We start from the raw sequence: 6,347 nt of genomic DNA on the forward strand, positions 1-6,347 counted from the left end.
AGTAGGAAGGTTTTCCTCTCTCTCATAGTCAATCTCTCAACTTGTCACAGTGTCTTAAATTTACTATTTATTTATTTTTTTGGCTGCGTCTGGTCTTAGTTGCGGCACTCATGATCTTAGTTGCAGTATGTTGGATCTTTCCTTGCGTTGCCGGGCTTCTCTCTAGTTGTGGCGTGTGGGTTTTCTCTTCTCTACTTGAGCTCCTGGGCTCCAGAGTGCGTAGGCTCTGTAGTTTGCGGCCCGCAGGCTATCTAGTTGAGGCATACGAACTCAGCAGTTGTGGCGCGTGGGCTTACGCCACATGTGGGAATCTTAAGTTCCCTGACCAGGGATAGAACCCACGTACCCTGCATTGGAAGACAGATTCTTTACCACTGGACCACCAGGGAAGTCCCTAATTTACTATTTAATGTCGTTCAAAGTAACAAAAAATTAAAATATTAAATTATTAGCACTCATTTTACCATTCATCTTTATATTGTACAATGCCAGTTTTGAATGTAAATACGTTAACTTATATATGGAATCACTGAATTCACACAATTTGTATTTCATGGCTCCTGTGTGCATATGTATTTTGTTCTTACCTGCACAGTGCAAATGCTGCGCAAAATGAACTCAGCTGTATTTCACCTCTGGAAGTGCACACATTCCACCAACAGTCTGCCTTCTGTTCACTTATAAGGAAAGACTGAGAGGAAAAGCAGTAAGGGCAACTCTATCCTTCCTTTTCCATCTATGTCATCATGTTCAGTTTAAGTGGTTAGTTGCCCAACACAGGGCCTAACAGGAGTAAGATAGGATTCCTAAGTCTTTTGGGTGTCTTAGAGCGCCTCTGCCTTTTTTCTGAGTTCCAAGAAGGTTCTGGTTTGCAAGGTAAGTATGGTCTCTCAGGGATCTCAGCGTCCGCCTTACCCCCGTCCCACTCACCACAGAGGAAGAAGGCTTACCTTTTAGCTGCTTCGCGTCTCACAGACTCCCATGCATCATCGGTCCAATAGAATTTTGTGCGTCAGGAAGCGCCTGGAGCGCTACATGCAAATTAGGTGGGAGGGAACAGCGGACGCGCTTACTGCGCAACGCGCCTGTGCTCCTGCGCATGCTCTGTGTTCCACAGGACATGGCGCTGGTACTGGCGCTTGTGGTCTGGGACTTTCTCCTCCCTCCGCCTTGGCCCAGCTGTGAGATCTTGGGCAAGCTGCTCACTGCTCTAAGACTTGATCTCCTCATTGCAAATGAGAATGGGTCCAACCACCTCATAGGATTATTGTGAGGAGTAACTGAAAGAACACACGTAAAGGTCTTAGAACAAGCCTTGGCACCGAGTAAATGCTTGGTAAGTGTTAGCCAGCCGTGCTGTGGTTGTTGCTGTCTTTGGATGAGTTTTGTAGTTGCATTTATTTGAAAATATTTATCCCTTCAAATAAGACAATGAAGAAACCAGGGTAAGATTTATCTTAGAAGAGATGGAAACTTCCCAGTGGTCCCATAGCAATGGGTTTAATCACAAACCCAGCAACATTCTTCCTATTACCACTGTTAACTCGGTTAAGAAAAGTCTTCAGTGAAAAATAAATGGGAAAGGTCCCTCTAAGTCGTGTATGTAGAAGGGACGAGGGAAAGACTTCTCTAGGGGTATATGTGTCTTTACGGGAAGCAGCTAGAGGATTGATCTTAAGCATATGAGCCAGGGGTCATTTTTTTTTCTTTCTTCTTTTCTTTTCTTTTTAATTTTTTTTCTTAGTGTTGCAGGCAGCAGACTCTTCCTGTTCCCTCCCTGGCGTCCCAGGTCACTGCCCATCTATGAATTCACTAGACCAGAGTCACTCGAAGTGGGGTCCCCAGACACTTGCCTCAGAATCACAAATGCAGAATCCTGGGCCCAATGCCAGATCCTTGAACAGAAGTCCCTGGGGAAGTTAGGGATTTAACAGGTTACCTAAGTGCTTCTTATGCCACTAAGTTTGAGAACTTCTGCAGGAGCCTAGGAGCTGGAAAGGAGACCCTTTTTTTTTTTTTCCCTCCCCAGTACTGGGCAGACCTGTCAACCTTTGTTGAATGTTGGAGAAATGACTGAATCCAAAGCATGAGGCAAAAGGATTTCTCCCCATCTGAGGACCCTTGGGTTGGTTCTCCTCAGGCCTCATATTCAGTGGGTAAGCACTGGTAAGGCTGTAAACTTGTTAAAATATTAAAATTCTTCCACAGGGTTAGTATATACCCACTGCTCTGACCTCTTGGCTACCCCACTGGCCCAGCTGCCCAGGCCTCTTCCTTGGACTGCCCCATGATCCAGCAACTAAAGGGTTAACCTCTGGTCTAACAGGGGTCTCATCTATTCTCGTTGGTCAGTGTAAGTACAAGCCAGCTCTTCATAGGTCCAATGAATGTGGTACCTTATGGGCAGGCTTGTGCCCTGCCTGTGCCCCTACCCTGTGGAGGTAGGTAGGGTGGGGGTGGGGAGGACCCTGGATGGGTGGTACCCCAGCTAGTTTACCTTGACTCTAGTGTAAGGGTCTCTGTGTCCACATATCCCCCAGGCCATAATAGGTGGAATCCCAGTGGGTGAGGTGGCATTCTTGGAGGTGGCGCTGGCACCCCAGCAGGCAAATGCCCCAGGTTATGGCTGCCACCAGCTGAGGTACCCCTAGAGATGCTGCTGCATGGCTGCTTCTGGAAACTGCAGCCTCCATGGGACTTTGGCTGTGACAGATCCTGAAAGAGATGGGGTGAGCACGAGGCATGCAAAAATTCAAGTCCACAAATACGAGGGCTCTGTTGGCATGGTTTGACAGGCGAGAGCCTGCTTGGTACAGATGATGCGTGCAGGGACTAGTGTGGGGCTGGGAGAAGTATAGGGAAACAGGTTGTCTTTTCATCTATTTGGTCAAGTTTGCTAAAATCACTGAATATCCTCCTGTCATGGCATTAGCCACATTATTTTCATTGATAAAAATGAGGGCAAGTACTTATGTAGTATTTGTCCTGTGCCAAGCACAATTCTTAACTCCTCTGAATTAGTATAATTATCACCACCAGTCCCATTACAAAGATGAGGAAACTAAGACCGAGAGGTTATTTAAAACTGAAGTAGCAGAGCCATGATTTGAACTCTGCCATCCTGACATTGGAGTCCACACTTATAAACACCACCTCTCTCCTTCAGTTTACATTAAAAAAAAATTGTGTGTGTATGTGTGTGTGGGACTTAGTTGGTAACAGAGATCTGGAATATATAGAAAACTGTAATACAATGGCTTAGAAACATTGTGAATGAAATTGCTGTCAGTTCTGCAGAAGCTGACAGATGAGTCAGCACCATGAACAATATTGCTGATGTGGAGAGATTATCTGCTCATTGAGACTCCAAGTAACCTAATGATTATCAAGTTATTGAGGAGATCACTGGAAAAGTTCCATGTGTGTTCCTTTGTCAACCATGGCTCGGACAGGGGCATTGTTTACCTGGTGACAGCATGTCAAACAAATGATCAGCAACAGTTTTTAAAGACCAACAACTGATTTGGATAGTATTAGAAACTGGTGAACTACTTGCATTAAAACTCATATATATGTGCTTCTGTTTAGAGAATACTGGGAATTAAATGTTTTAAATTTATATGGTGATTAATTACTTACAGGTTTTTAAATATTTTGATTATCACCTCAGCTTTGCTTATTCAATTCTCCATTCTGTTCCTTTGGTCCACACCTATTAGCTGGGAAAAAAGATAAGCTCTCAGACTTAGCACTACTACATCAAGCTGCATTCCTTTTCTGCCTCAAGTTTGCTCCTGGTCTGGCTCACACTTTTTCTTTGAGGGAGAAGGAGGTAGATTCCTGCTTTACTGGAAAAGGATGTCCTGATAATTGAGTGGGAATGTGGGCAAGGAGGCTGTTGCTTCCTTCCGTCAACCCAAGTTAATTGAGCTGTCATATTTAACGTTTTATTGGTTAAGATTCAAGTTAGGACTGGAGCCCTTCTTCTGCAATTCCTTCAGGGCCACATGTGGAAGACAGCAAATAGCAAACTCAGTGATGAGTTCTGAATAAGGCTGTGAGAAATGAACAGTCGGCAGTCCCTGTGGTATCAAGAAACACTAAAGGGAAGAGACTTGTTTAAACACTTAGGAAGGAAACACAAAGCTCTTCCATTTAGTATGTCAAAACCAGCTCAGAAGTATGTGACAATCCAGGCAAAGCATTACAATTTCTAGCCAGTCCAGTCATGATTCTCTGGCAAACTGCACAGTCATGGTTGTGATGCATTGGGATGAGAGGTGCTATATAAATGTCAGATGTTACATAAATGTCAGGAATGATTATTGTTTGTTAATGGGAGCTAAACTGTTCCTAAGCAAAGCCCCGACATCCTTAGCAAAGGTTCTAACCCATGAGAAGGGAAAGCTCAGCCCTGGTTCTAGAAAAGAGCCCAGTTGGGATTTGAGGTTTGAAAACAGGGGTTGGGGTGGTGCCAGTGCCACCACTTGATCAAGTGGCTTCAGGCCAGCCTCTTAACCTGGGGTTTGCCTTAGCTCACCTGTAAAATGGGGATAATTATAACACCTGCCGTATTTCTCCTCCTTGTGCTGGGCTGTTGTGAGAATCAAGGGAGTTAGTTCCACGTGGGTGCGAGTGCTTTGTAAAGTGTGAGCTGCCGCGAGGATGACAGTGGTCGTCTGGGATATGCTGGAATTTAGCCTATGCCTGCCCTTTGAGTCCGACTCACAGGGAGAACATCTGAATGGAAGTTAAGCTGAGGATGGTGATGGTGACTTGGCTGATGATGAAAGCGCCGGACTCCTTCTCTCACGGAATTGTCGGGAAGATAACTGCAGACCAGGGGCCCGGATCCTGCATTCTGGCTCTGGCTCTGCCACTTGCCAGCCTGTGAGCTTGGGCGAGTTACAGACGAGGCTCTGGAAGTGATCGCCAAGGGCCCTTCCGGCTCTGACGCTGAGTCTAAATCAGTCTCATCACTTGGCTCTAGCTGTGATTCACCTACCTCCCCACCCCCCAGGAGCAACTTTCCTTCCAGCTTCTCAGACGCGAGAAGCCGGGGTCTTGGAAAGGGTGGGGGCAGTGTATTCCAAGTGAGTGTGCACAATAGAGAAGTTATTCCTTTGGAAGTGAGGTAGAGAGGGGAGGGTGCGGGGCGGGCGGTGAAAAGGGGTGTCGAATGAGTGCTCTGAGAAGCCAGGATGCAGGGAACGCTGTAATGAGGTCACGACTGTCGCAGGCAAAAAGGAGCTGGACATCTGCTGGTGGGGGAAGGGGGAGCGTCCTGCATTTCTGTTTGGAGAAAGTCTCTTCCGGCATTCTTCAGCACCCCCTCCCCACCTCTCCCCATCCCCACACCTTTCAAACGCTACCAGGCCCTCGTCACGGGAGAGCCCGTGTCCCTGCCTCTCCTCCGTGGTCCTGTCTGAAACCATGAGGATTGTTTCCAAGCTGACTCACACCACTAATGTCAGGGAGCCGTGTCACACGGCGCTGGGCTCTGCAAGCTGTTGCTTGCGCGGTCGCCACTGCCGCCGCCGCTCCCCCGCGGGTGCACCAGGGTCCGCTCTTCGGGCGGGGGCGGGGCGGGGCCGGGGCGGGGCCCGCCCCCTCGGCGCGCCGGCCCCGCCCCTCCCTCCCTCCCCCACGGACCGCAATGATTTAGAAGTTCAGGAATCCCACGTGACGTCACCGGGGGGGTGATGTAATGCACTCTAAATAGAATGTATTGTAATCTTTGCTCAGTCCAACGTGGTCCCTTCACCCGGGCTCCGCTCTTGCCTTCTCCACACTTGTTTGGTAAGTTCCTAAAAATACGGCTCGGCCACATCTGGGGCTTTTGCATTTAGACACTTTTGTTGCACTTGCCGCGGGAGCCATCTCGGGAGCGTACTTGTTTGCAGGGGTTGGTTCTCGGCAGCAGCCGCGAGGTTACTTGGTCCAGTGGGCAGGTCGCAGGGCAAGGAGTAGGGAAGATGCGATGCATTTTTTTTGGAGGGTGATCTGTGTTTGTAAACACTTTGGCGGACCAGAGGGAAGTCCGGCCTCAAATGCTGGTGGACTGTGGAATCGGCTGTGTCCTGAGGCTATCCCAGAGACCCCACGCCGTGTCCGTCCCGGAGCGCGTCTTGGTGGCCGCCGCGCCGTGCGACTGGAGGGATGCTAACGTGGAACGAGCGCCGTGTCCGCCCCGGCGTGCGTGCGTGTGTGGGAGCGCGCGTGCGTTTCCCTGACACGGGGAACAGTTATGAATCGGGGGTGTGTGTTTGCCTCCAGAGACCTGGCAAGGTGCGGAACCCTCCAGAAGTGCGGTCAAGCGGCGGCAGCGGCGGCGGCAGCGGAGACGG

At 48.9% G+C, this 6,347-nt stretch overlaps 1 protein-coding gene across 2 annotated transcripts in view; it reads left to right on the top strand.

The window, feature by feature from the left end:
- Positions 1 to 5,669: 5,669 nt before the first annotated feature.
- CREB5 (cAMP responsive element binding protein 5) overlaps positions 5,670 to 6,347 on the top strand; it is a 409,001-nt gene continuing 408,323 nt past the window's right edge. For both annotated transcript variants that reach the window (XM_082397957.1, XM_082397963.1), the window contains exon 1: positions 5,670 to 5,799. The gene's annotated coding sequence lies outside the window, so the exon portion shown is untranslated. The remainder of the gene's footprint in view (positions 5,800 to 6,347) is intronic.

This window comes from Balaenoptera borealis (genome assembly GCF_965194805.1).
Source record: "Balaenoptera borealis genome assembly, chromosome: 7".
Taxonomy (NCBI): Eukaryota; Metazoa; Chordata; class Mammalia; order Artiodactyla; family Balaenopteridae; genus Balaenoptera; species Balaenoptera borealis.